This window comes from Saimiri boliviensis, chromosome 3 (assembly GCF_048565385.1).
Source record: "Saimiri boliviensis isolate mSaiBol1 chromosome 3, mSaiBol1.pri, whole genome shotgun sequence".
NCBI classification, from domain to species: domain Eukaryota; kingdom Metazoa; phylum Chordata; class Mammalia; order Primates; family Cebidae; genus Saimiri; species Saimiri boliviensis.
In genome coordinates, this window is record NC_133451.1 from 170,379,357 (window position 1) to 170,393,461 (window position 14,105).

Consider the following 14,105-nt stretch of genomic DNA (forward strand, 5'->3'; position numbering starts at 1 on the left):
TGTCTCATATAAGCCATCATTTAAAAAATACATTGACTTGCTTTTTACCTCTTCTCTGTAGAAAATGTATTTCACTTACCAGTTTCTCTGCTTTATATTCTTTGAAGTACTGAAAGTATCATATTAGTCATAAACTTTTTTCTAACTATACTAACTTGTGAAAAGAAGAATTTTATAAGGGACACAGGTGGGTATATATTTGAAAGTACTGCATGTTTATATATTCTAAATGAACAGATTATGGTGCATAGAATACACTATTTCCAACGTTCAAATCCCGTTAATATGTGCTATTTTCATCATTTGTAGCATAATTTTATAACACCTACATGACTCTTTCTTTATATCTGCAAAAGATAAGTTGAGTAAACTCTCTAGATACATAAAGCAAAACGACAGTGCATATCGCCCTATAAATTATTTGACATGACAAATAATAATATGGCTTTTTGAACTGTTTAAAATTAAACATGATTAACCGGGTGTGGTGGTGTGCACCCGTAGTTCCAGATGCTGCTCTGGAGGCTGACAAGGGGTGGTCACTTCAGCTCTAGTATTTGAGGCTGCAGTGAGCTATGATTGCACAACGGTACTCCAGCTTGTGTGACAGAGCGAGATCCTATCTCTAAATTAATTAATTCATTTAATAAAATTAGTCATGGGACTGGAGGAACATTTAAAGTCCTCCAAATTTTTGAAGGCAATACATCAATTTTATTTTTAAATTTACAGATAACTGCTTCCACTGTGATCTTCCTCCACTGTAAAGTCACAGAATACACAACTGTCCTCCATTTCCATATCCTATTTCTGAATCCAGCTTTAAAAATGTGTAAAATACTTGGCATTTTAAAGTAATTCCAAACATTTTGCTAAATATTTAATATTTGTGGTTAATAACTATTGCTCTTAGTATTACGTCCTGCTTCCTGCTTTAACTATGTTAATTCTGTCAGATCCCATAAGGAAACAGAGATTGTTTTTCTGTGATTGGAACTTCTCCGCTCATCCCCAGCATGGGTGTGGCGTGCAAAATAATGCCAACCCCATGTCAAGGGTGTCAGCAACCTCATTTCTCAAACCTGTGGATGTTACCGTAAGTAGCAAAAGAGACTGTGTAAGTGGATTAAATTCAGAACGCTAGCTTTGCGCAGTGGCAGTATCGTAGCCAATGAGGTTTATCCGAGGCACAATTATTGCTAATTGAAAACTTCCCAATACCCTGCCATGACAACTTGAAATGCAGTCAGCTTTGGCAACTTTTGGCAGACTCTAAGGGGACTGAATTGTAAAAAAAAAAACAAAACAACAACAACAACAAAAAACGCATGGGTAGTACATCCTGTTAACCTGGTGGGCCCAGTGTAATCATTAGAATACTTAAAAGACGAAAGAGTGAGACAAAAGAGTCAAAGGCAATGCTACAATGAAAGAAGTGTTTAGAGTGATGATTGCTGGCATGGCAGATGAAGGAAAAGGCTATGAACCAAGAAATTCAGGTGAACTCATCTATAAACTGGAAAAGAAAAAGGGATGGATTTTCTCTTAGAGCCTCCAGAAGGAACACAATCTTGTCACCATCTTGATTTTAGCTCAGTGAAACCCGTTTTAGTTTTATGACCTCGAAAATTGTTGGAGAATACACTTTCTGTTGCTGTAAGCCACCAAGTGTGGTAACTCTTTTACAGCAGCAATAGGAAAAATACAGTGGGTAACATCAATCCTTCAGTTAGCTCCCAAGTGAAACAGCACTTCTATCAGTGATTCTCCTTTCCAAACCAGCTATTAAATAATCTTTTATCATACTCTCCTTCCTTATAATATTTTCCTCACTACATAGTGATAGTGTTTGATATTCTACGACACTTACCAGAATGTAATCTCAGTAGAAGAAAAACTTATGTCAGGGTATATAGAATATTTGGCAGAAAAAATATTCAATAAATATATTTGCATAGACAAAGGAATAAATAATAAGGCTAACTACTCATGCTACATATTTATGAGTGTATACTGTGTATGTATACACTCATTAATATGTAGTGAAACATATACAGTATACACTCATAAATATGTAGTATGAATGAATGCACCTGTGTACCTCTACATGTTTGTGTATATGCAGCTTTTTAACTCTAGCTTTACTTATCATGTAAGTCTGCCAGTAGAAATAAACTATTAAACGCTCTCAAATACAAAAAGGAAGAATATGGAAACGACGTTTAAAGTTATAGGATGTGATAATGGAATTCTTTTATTTCTAAGTTTTTCTAAGTATTTTGTAATCTAATTGGTAAAACTTATTCTGATGTGAAATAACACAGTAAAAATGACAGTGGGATATCACTAAGTACTAAAGAATGGCTAAATTTTAAAATGCTAGATTCTGCTATTGGTGAGAATGTAGACAAGATAACCATACTTTATTGTAACCACTTTGGAAAATACCTTGCGTTTGTTTGTTTGTTTGAGACAGAGTTTTGCTTTCTGCAGTCTCGATTGCAATGGTGCAATCTCGGCTCACTGCAAACTCTGCCTCCCAGGTTCAAGTGATTCTCCTACCTCAGGCTTCCAAATAGCTGGGATTACAGGGGAATGCCACCATGCTGTGTTAATTTTGTATGTTTAGTAGAGAAGGGGTTTCACCAGATTGGCCAGGTTGGTCTCAAACTCCTAACCTCAGATAGTCTACCTGCCTCGGCCTCACAAAGGATTACAGGTGTGATTACAGGTGTGAGCCACCATGCCTAGCCAGAAAATAGTTTGACATTGTATACAAAAGCTAAACAAATATATTATCTCAGACCTTCCATTTTCACTCCTAGATATGCTTTTTAGAAAACTACAAGTTTATGTTTACCAAGATATGTATTAAATGATGGTTATAACATCTTTTTTTTTAATAGCTAAATAATGACCACTCTCCCTTGGGGCTCACTCATGCATCTGCACTCAATTGTCATGTCAGCTGGAGATTGTCTGGGGTACTTCAGTTCTTCTCTACATGAACTCTCTCCCTCTAGTAGGCTAGATCAGGCTTGTTCACATGGAGCCACAAAATTCCAGACGAAGAAGAGGAGGCACACAAATCTTCTTGCGGTCCAGTATTAGAACTTGTATGGCATCTTGATATTGAATTTTAGTCACCAAAGCAAGACATCCCAGCATTAAGTGTTGTGAGAAGTTAACTCTGCTTCTTGTTGGAAGGACATGATGACATTTGTGGCCAATTTTGCAACCAATCACACACAGTAATCATGGCATATAGATGTTAGCATTCAGATTTTTATTTTCAGAGCCAATGCTGCTAAATCGCTACTACTATCCTACTACTTTTTATGTGTTTTTACCTATTGTCTTATCTATATTGTATGATTCTATAAAGTGTTCAAAGTCTATATACAAATAAATTTTTGAATTTTTTTTTTTTTTTTTTTTTTTTTTGCTATTAAGATGACCAAATAACAAATGCAGCCACTTAGGATATAAATTATATGATTATTGGCCATAACAGAGGCGGGGCCACCATTGCCCAGACAGTTCTAACTACGCCCATATAAAAAGGACTACAGGGAAGAGCTCAGGGCAGCTGGGTGGAGCCCACAGCAGCTCAGCAAAGCCCCTGCGGGCAGGCAGTGGCTAGGCCTGCTGCTAGCTGGGCGGGTCCGACCTGAAAAAAAAAAAAAATCAAAAAAGGCAGTAGTGCAACGGAAACTCATAAAGCTCCAACTCCCTGGGACAGAGACAGACAACAGGTGGATAAACCCACAAAAATGGGTAGAAACCAGCGTAAAAAGGATGAAAACTCCCGAAACCAGAACACCTCTCCTCCTAAAAGTGATCACAACTCCTCACCAGCAAGGGAACCGGACCGGATGGAGAAGGAGGGTGATGAAATGACAGAATCAGACTTCAGAAGATGGGTAGTAAGAAACTACAATGAGCTAAAAGAACATGTTCTAACCCATCGCAAAGAAAATAGGAACCTTGAAAAAAGATTGGACGAACTGCTGACGAGAATGGACAGCATAGAGAGGAGAATAAGTGAATTGATGGAGCTGAAAAACGCAACACGAGAGCTTCGTGAAGCATGCACAAGCTTCAACAGCCGAATTGACCAAGCAGAAGAAAGGATATCAGAGGTCGAAGACCAACTCAATGAAATAAAAAGAGAAGGCAAGAACAGAGAAAAAAGCGCAAAAAGGAATGAACAAAATCTTCAAGAAATGTGGGACTATGTGAAAAGACCTAATCTACGTCTGATAGGTGTACCTGAATGTGATGAAGAGAATGAATCCAAGCTGGAAAATACTCTTCAGGATATTATCCAGGAAAACTTCCCCAACCTAGCAAGGCAGACCAATATTCAAATCCAGGAAATACAGAGAACACCACAGAGATATTCCTCAAGAAGAGCAACCCCAAGGCACATAATCGTCAGATTCACCAGGGTTGAAATGAAAGAGAAAATTCTAAGGGCAGCCAGAGAGAAAGGTCGGGTTACCCACAAAGGGAAGCCAATTAGACTCACAGCAGATCTCTCAGCAGAAACCCTACAAGCCAGAAGAGACTGGGGGCCAATATTCAACATCCTTAAAGAAAAGAACTTTCAACCCAGAATCTCCTATCCAGCCAAACTCAGCTTCATAAGTGAAGGAAAAATAAAATCCTTTGTGAACAAGCAAGCACTCAGAGATTTCATCACCACCAAACCTGCTCTACAAGAACTCCTGAAAGAGGCTCTACACATATAAAGGAACAACCAGTACCAGCCACTCCAAAAACACACCAAATGGTAAAAAAGCAGCAACACAATCAAGAATCTGCATCAACTAACCAACAAAACAGCCAGGTAGCATCAAAATGACAGCATCAAATTCACACATAACAATACTATCCCTAAATGTCAATGGACTAAATGCCCCAATCAAAAGACACAGACTGGCAAATTGGATAAAAAGCCACAACCCATCAGTGTGCTGTATCCAGGAAACCCATCTTACATGCAAGGATACACAAAGGCTCAAAATAAAGGGATGGAGGAAGATCTACCAAGCAAATGGAGAGCAAAAAAGGCAGGAGTTGCAATTCTCATCTCTGATAAAATAGACTTTAAAGCAACAAAGATCAAAAGAGACAAAGAAGGACATTACATAATGGTAAAAGGATCACTGCAACAAGAAGAGCTAACGATCCTAAACATATATGCACCCAATACAGGAGCACCCAGATACATAAGGCAAGTTCTTAATGACTTACAAAGAGACTTAGACTCCCACACAATAATAGTGGGAGACTTTAACACCCCATTGTCAATATTAGACAGATCAACCAGACAGAAAATCAACAAGGATATCCAGGACCTGAACACAGACCTGGAACGAGCAAACCTAATAGACATTTACAGAACTCTCCACCCCAAATCCACAGAATATACATTCTTCTCAGCACCACATCACACCTACTCTAAAATTGACCACATAATTGGCAATAAATCACTCCTCAGCAAATGCAAAAGAACAGAAATCATAACAAACAGTCTCTCAGACCACAGTGCAATCGAGTTAGAACTCAGAATGCAGAAACTAACTCAGAACCGCACAGCTTCATGGAAACTGAACAACTTGCTCTTGAATGTTGACTGGATAAACAATGAAATGAAGGCAGAAATAAAGATGTTCTTCGAAACCAATGAGAATGAAGACACAACATACCAGAATCTCTGGGACACATTTAAAGCAGTCTCTAGAGGAAAATATATAGCAATGAGTGCCCACATGAGAAGAAAGGAGAGATCGAAAATTGACACCCTATCATCAAAATTGAAAGAGCTAGAGGAGCAAGATCAAAAAAACTCAAAACCTAGCAGAAGACAGGAAATAACTAAGATCAGAGCAGAACTGAAGGAAATAGAGACACAAAAAACTCTTCAAAAAATCAATAAATCCAGGAGCTGGTTTTTTGAAAAGATCAACAAAATAGACAGACCACTAGCCAGATTAATAAAAAAGAAAAGAGAGAATAACCAAATTGATGCAATAAAAAACGATAAAGGGGATATCACCACAGATTCCACAGAAATCCAAACCATCATCAGAGATTATTACAAACAACTCTATGCACATAAACTAGTAAACCTGGAAGAAATGGATAAATTCCTGGACACCTGCAACCTCCCAAGCCTAAACCTGGAAGAAGCCGAAACCCTGAATAGACCAATAACATGGTCTGAAGTTGAGGCAGCAATAAAGAGCCTACCACCCAAAAAAAGCCCAGGTCCAGATGGGTTCACAGCTGAATTCTACCAGACATACAAGGAGGAGCTGATACCATTCCTTCTGAAACTATTCCAGACAATCCAAAAAGAGGGAATCCTTCCCAAATCATTTTACGAGACAAACATCATCCTGATACCAAAACCCGGCAGAGACTCAACAAGAAAAGAAAATTTCAGGCCAATATCCATGATGAACATAGATGCAAAAATCTTCAATAAAATACTGGCAAACCGATTGCAACAGCATATCAAAAAGCTCATCCACCATGATCAAGTAGGATTCATCCCGGGGATGCAAGGCTGGTTCAACATACGCAAGTCCATAAACGTAATTCACCACATAAACAGAACCAAAGACAAAAACCACATGATTATCTCGATTGATGCAGAGAAGGCTTTTGACAAAATTCAACAACCCTTTATGCTAAAAACCCTCAATAAACTAGGTATTGACGGAACGTATCTCAAAACAATAAAAGCTATTTACGACAAACCAACAGCCAATATCATACTGAATGGGCAAAAACTGGAAGCATTCCCTTTGAAATCTGGCACTAGACAAGGATGCCCTCTCTCACCACTCCTATTCAATATAGTACTGGAAGTTCTAGCCAGAGCAATCAGGCAAGAAAAAGAAATAAAGGGTATCCAAATTGGAAAGGAGGAAATCAAATTGTCTCTATTTGCAGATGACATGATTGTATATCTGGAAGACCCCATCATCTCAGCCCAAAATCTCCTGAAACTGATAAACAACTTCAGCAAAGTCTCAGGATACAAAATCAACGTGCAAAAATCACAAGCATTCCTATACACCAGTAATAGACTTCAAGAGAGCCAAATCAAGAACGAACTGCCATTCACAATTGCTACAAAGAGAATAAAGTACCTAGGAATACAACTAACAAGGAACGTAAAGGACCTCTTCAAGGAGAACTACAAGCCATTGCTCAACGAAATAAGAGAGGATACAAACAGATGGAGAAACATTCCATGTTCATGGTTAGGAAGAATCAACATCGTGAAAATGGCCATACTGCCCAAAGTAATTTACAGATTCAACGCTATTCCCATCAAGCTACCAATGACCTTCTTCACAGAACTGGAAAAAAACACCTTAAACTTCATATGGAACCAAAAGAGAGCCCGCATAGCCAAGTCAATTCTAAGCAAAAAGAACAAAGCGGGAGGCATCACACTACCGGACTTCAAACTATACTACAAGGCTACAGTAATCAAAACAGCATGGTACTGGTACCAAAACAGAGATATAGACCAATGGAACAGAACAGAGGCCTCACAGGAAATACAACATACCCACAACCATTTGATCTTCGACAAACCTGACAAAAACAAGCAATGGGGAAAGGACTCCCTGTTTAATAAATGGTGTTGGGAAAACTGGCTAGCCATGTGCAGAAAGCAGAAACAGGACCCCTTCCTGACACCTTACACCAAAATTAACTCCAGATGGATTAAAGACTTAAACATCAGACCTAATACCATAAAAACCTTAGAAGAAAATCTAGGCAAAACCATTCAGGACATAGGTGTAGGCAAGGACTTCATGACCAAAACGCCAAAAGCAATGGCAACAAAAGCCAAAATAGACAAATGGGACCTAATCAAACTCCACAGCTTCTGCACGGCAAAAGAAACAGTCAGTAGAGTGAATCGGCAACCAACAGAATGGGAAAAAATTTTTGCAGTCTACCCATCTGACAAGGGGCTGATATCCAGAATTTACAAAGAACTAAAGCAGATCTACAAGAAAAAAACAAACAAGCCCATTCAAAAATGGGCAAAGGATATGAACAGATACTTTACAAAAGAAGACGTACAGGAGGCCAACAAACATATGAAAAAATGCTCATCATCACTGGTCATCAGAGAAATGCAAATCAAAACCACATTGAGATACCATCTCACACCAGTTAGAATGGCGATCATTAAAAAATCGGGAAACAACAGATGCTGGAGAGGATGTGGAGAAATAGGAACACTTTTACACTGTTGGTGGGAATGTAAATTAATTCAACCATTGTGGAAGACAGTGTGGCGATTCCTCAAGGACCTAAAAATAGAAATCCCATTTGACCCAGCAATCCCATTACTGGGTATATATCCAAAGGATTATAAATCATTCTACTACAAGGACACGTGCACACGAATGTTCATTGCAGCACTGTTTACAATAGCAAAGACCTGGAACCAACCCAAATGCCCAACGATGATAGACTGGATAGGGAAAATGTGGTACATATACACCATGGAATATTATGCAGCCATCAAAAACGATGAGTTCACGTCCTTTATAGGGACATGGATGAACCTGGAAACCATCATTCTCAGCAAACTGACACAAGAGCAGAAAATCAAACACCGTATATTCTCGCTCATAGGCGGGTGTTGAACAATGAGAACACATGGACACAGGGAGGGGAGCACTACACACTGGGGTCTGTTGGGGGGAAATGGGGGAGGGGCGGGGGGTGGGGAGGTGGGAAGAGATAGCATGGGGAGAAATGACAGATACAGGTGAGGGGACGGAAGGCAGCAAAGCACACTGCCATGTGTGTACCTATGCAACAATCTTGCATGTTCATCACATGTACCCCAAAACCTAAAATGCAATTAAAAAAAAAAAAAAAAGAGAAAAAAAAAAAAAAAAAAAAAAAAAAAAAAAAGAATATATACAAAAAAAAAAATAAATAAATTATATGATTATTGATTATGACTATAAGGGGATGATGGGGTGCCATTGTGTATGGAGTTTTGTAGGGGGTGATGATCAATATTTCTAAAATTAGGTCGTGATGATGGTTACACATATCCATCCACTGAATTAAAGACTTTAAAAGATAATTTTATGGCATTTGAATTGCATCTCAACTCAATAATGTATTTTGGATTTTAAAACACTCTTTATTTTTGGATCTTTAAAAGATCATTATTGCACTTTCTAATTTAAAAAACATAATTTTTTTCTTAGTGATTAAGCATTGTTTAGTGATGCATCATTTCAGTAGTTTGGCCAGTATCTGCATGATGTGTTTGTATAATAGACATATACTCTGCTAGTCAGTGACGTGAATTAGAATTATGAAATTACTACATAAGATACTTGTAATAATGGGAAGAATGGCAAGGAGATTTCATTATATTTGTTGCTTTTTAATTTAGACTCACTAAAAATAAAAAATTATGGTAATAAATTTATCCACATTATAATTTCAAAAAAATGTGATTTTTATGGTTTATTACAAAAAAAGAACTATTTTTATAAGATTATGCCTATATATAGCAACCAGGATGGGACAATATAGAAAGGACATCCATAAATGGAACATACTCAGCTATAAATGGTATATCAGTCACTATTTAAGAAAATAGAAAAAATTGAATGTTTGCTTGGAACATATTATTTGCAACAGAAATTAGAGCTTACATCTATAGAGATATCAGGAGAACTTAAGATATGGAATATATACAGGATTTGGAGGATCAGAGAAGGTCATCAACAAAAACATTTTTTTAAGATGGTTGTTTGGGCCTGGGCACAGTGGCTCACAAGTGTAATCCCAGCATTTGTGAGGCTGAGCAGGGCAGATCACAAGATCAGGAGATTGAGACTATCCTGGCTAACAGGGTGAAACCTGGTCTCTACTAAAAGTACAAAAATTTAGTCAGGCATGGTGTTCTGTACCTTTAACCCTAGCTACTTAGGAGGCTGAGGCAGGAGAATCACTTGAATCCAGGAAGTGGAGGTTGCAGTGAGCCAAGATCGTGCCATTGCACTCCAGCCTGGGAAACAGACTGAAACTTTGTCTTAAAAAATAAATAAATAAAATACAGTAAAATAAAAGATGATTGATTGGAACTATTTATAGGAAAACTCCAGACTTTGGTTTGTTTGCTTTGTTTGTTTTTATGTTTTTATGTCTGACTACCAAAAAGCAACAAAGAGAGAGCTCATTGGGAGGTATGTGGGTGCTGTCATTAATAAGAAAATTACAGTGAAATGCTTTAGAGTTGGCCCAAAAACGCTATTGGTTGGTTGTAATAGTAATGAGGAAGAAAAGCTGGATGTTGGATAGTTCTGGGCACTTCTGTATTTGCCTGTCACCATATCTGACTATTACAATATGCTGAGAGGAGTGATTCCTTCTCATCCATGTACATCTGTTGACTGACTGTACTCAAAACATACAGTAAAGTGATTTTTTGAAAACTGTTGTCAATTCTTGACTTGAAGTAATTATATGTACCATATATGTCAGTTAGTAGTTTAAAATGAGAATGAACTGATATATTTCTATAAATAAATGTTGAGAAAAAATCATAAAATAACATATAGTATATTATATATGTGACAATTAAAAATATCAAAAACACTATTTAATGATTATGTCAGGAAGGATTTAAACTCCTCAAACAAATGATCACAAATACATATCAGAATGTTAAAAAATTAATCTGTGAGTTGGGAACATAAGTGTTTATTATATATTGCCGTAGTCTATTCCTGGTATTAAAACAAAATACCTTAAACTGGATAATTCATAAATAATGAACACTTATTTATCATAGTTCTGGAGGCTGGGAATTCCAAGGTCAAGGTGCCAGTAAATGTAGTGTCTGGTAAAGACTTGTTCTTTTCTTTCAAGATAGAGCCTTGTCACTGTGGCCCTTGGAGGGCAAGAGCATATAGCCTCTCATAGTTGAAGGGACAGAAGGATCAGACAGCTCCCAATCCCACTCACAAGAGCAAAGCCTTCAGACTTAATTATTATCCAAAAGACCCCACTTCTTAACACTATCCCACAATGGAAATGACATTTCTGCATAAATTTCAGAGGAACACAAACATTCAAACTTAGCAAGTTATTCTAATTTTTTGCAGAATAGAAATATTTTATAAACATTTAAAAGAAAAGCAATCATTAATGTAGGAAAACTTTATACAGAGTTTTGCATTACAGCTCATTATAATAGAAAACAGGAAAACAAATGTTAGATATTATAAAAATTGTACATCCATATTATAGGCATTTTCCATTATTAAAAGTGTGTATGTTAAAACATAACACAGAAAAATGTTTATTTTACAATATTAATTTTAAGAAGCAGAATTTAAATGATTCAAATTTCATCTTTAATTATATATACCTATTAATATGTTCTGTATATAATATGAATTTTATTAGTGTTTATCTCTGTAGGGTACTTGGCAACTTTTAAGATATTTTCTAGTTTATGACTATAACTTTCTATAGTGAACATAAAAATACATGGCAGTTGTGAGCAAAAGATGAACTAAGAACAGGATACAAATGTTTTAGGGAAATATTTATTTTATAATAATAAAGCAGTATTCAAATGATTCAAATGAAATTATTAATGTTATTAATTTGTTACTAAAATACATATTAATATGGGCTAAAATATATTTAAGATATGTATTTGCAGAGGATAATTTTGACACAGTGTGAGAAAGCTTCAAAATCACTAGATGTAAAATGTAATGACTTAGTTCAGTAATGATCTCCCCCAATGGGAAGTAACTCAAAGCTTCACTGCCTATATAGCAGGAGCTCTGGAGAAGATTTGCATACTAAGCACAAGTTTTACTCGTAAGTTCCTCTATCTAATGTTCCACCCAATTTGTAACAGTACTACTAAAATTGTACCGACTAGCATATTCTGTTGTGCTTGTTTTGGTAATGAATGTGATGCCAGTTAATTATGTTTATTTATTCAGAGATTTTATTATAAAGGCAGGTGCACATTTATCATTTTTAGACACATCTATCATATATCATTTACTCAGCAACATGCACTAAGGACCTTGTGCCAGGCACTATTCTATGGAATAGGGATACTAAGCTGAATAAAACTGAGATTCATATCAGTTGTTAATTCTGAGGAAATACCACGTTGACCAGACTCTGTCAACAATCTATTGTATTCATCTTTGCCTTCATGTTCATATTACACACAGAGAAGGTGTCAAGGAGAAGATCCCTCTCTGCCCACAGTCTGGTTTTGGCTCCACGTGATCTAGGAGATGAGTGCCTCTACCATCTCCCCAGAAACTCTGAAGCCTCTTATTTCTAAGCAGCCTTAACCACTGACACCCTATTACCTGCCCTTTCCCACGTGATACCTTTTTCATAGTCACATTTGGCTGACTGATTCATAGCAACAATATGCTCCATCCTCATTTGAGCAGATCAAGTGGGGGTCCTGCTTTGCTATCTACTTTTTTACTCTGGCTATTTGCTATCCTCAATGGGCCACAGTTTCATCATTTCTTAAAAAGTGGAGGAAATAATTGCTACCTCAAAAATTGTTATGGGAAATAAATGGCTTCATATATATATATATATATATATATATATATATATATATATATACATGTGTGTGTGTGTGTGTGTGTGTGTGTGTATGAAGACCAGAACAGAGTAGCAGGCCAGAGTAAGCTCTTAATTATTGCTAACTCCCATTCCCTTCTATTTGTAGCAAGTGTATATATAATTCCCTAAGGCTCGGTGGAGAATGGTTTAACTTGATAATTTCCTGCTTGCCTGTTAAAAGAGAGAATAAGCACATAAAACTATGTCATCAAAATCTTGAGAAAATACAATCGAGAATTCTGTGCGAAGAGATTACATGTAGTCAATTCCTCTATGTGATATGTAGACAGGAGTCAATTTTATTTCATAGCTTAATACATTTTAAAAATCCAAGAATATATCAAGTTTAACATGTATTTTCACTGAAGTTCATTGATAATCCATTTGGTAATCTTCCTTGCCTTGGGAAATTTGCATGAGAAGACTTCCTAAATGAGTTTTTATTGCATCATACAGAAGAGTTTGTAGATGAGGAAATTCAGTAATAGTCCACAAGTGTTAAACAAAAGAACTGCAAAGCTGAAAATAGTAAGCTTCCCACTGAAAAATAAAGGTTTTGTTAAAAATTTATTTTTATAGTGATGAGGGCTTGCTTTCTTGCCTATGCTAGTGTCGAACTCCTGGCCTCAAGCGATCCTCATGTCTTAATCTCCTAAAATGCTGGGATTACACATATGAGCTACTGCACCCAGCCAATGATAAAGGTCTTGAACGTTATGATAAAGGACAGTATAAAATACTCATCTGTTTAAAGTTTGCCAAAAATATTTGGGAGGTTATAATTTAAATTTTGATATTTCTAATACTTTTTATTCATTTTCAAGCAATTAAATAAAGGTAATTACATGCTTTATTTCCAGACTATCTAAATGAATCATAGAAACTAGCTATGGATAAGGATTGTTAATCTTTCAGCGTATGTTTTGGAGCACAATTTCAAAGATTAAAATGTAAGCATATTAAAAGAAAAAAAATTCAATGTAAGTTCACCTTTAGAAAAACATTAAAATAGCTGTAGTGTTGAATGACTTTTAGGTAGGTCTACATCATCACACCTGAGGGAGAATCTATCAAGGATTCAAATAACAAGAAGAATCTTTATTGCTCTACAAAACTAGGGAATTCCAGCATTTCCAATGAGAATTAAGATAATTTTTATCTATGTGTAGGTTATTAAAGTTGGATCGCTTTGGTCAGTAAGTTGATAAAAGAGGTAAAATACTATTGATGTTTACACCTATATTAGCATTGATATATAATGACATTAACAAAAATAATGCTGAAATGATATTTTATTTATTTTTCATTTGACTTTCTTTTTTTATTGCATTTTAGGTTTTGGGGTACATGTGAAGAACATGCAAGATTGTTGCATAGGTACACACATAGCAGTGTGATTTGCTGCCTTCCTC

At 36.4% G+C, this 14,105-nt stretch overlaps 1 non-coding gene across 1 annotated transcript; it reads left to right on the top strand.

Moving 5' to 3' along the window:
- Positions 1 to 1,142: 1,142 nt before the first annotated feature.
- On the top strand, positions 1,143 to 1,281 carry LOC120367825 (U4 spliceosomal RNA). Its single transcript, XR_005582102.2, has one exon. It is a non-coding gene; the product is annotated as a U4 spliceosomal RNA (small nuclear RNA).
- Positions 1,282 to 14,105: the final 12,824 nt, after the last annotated feature.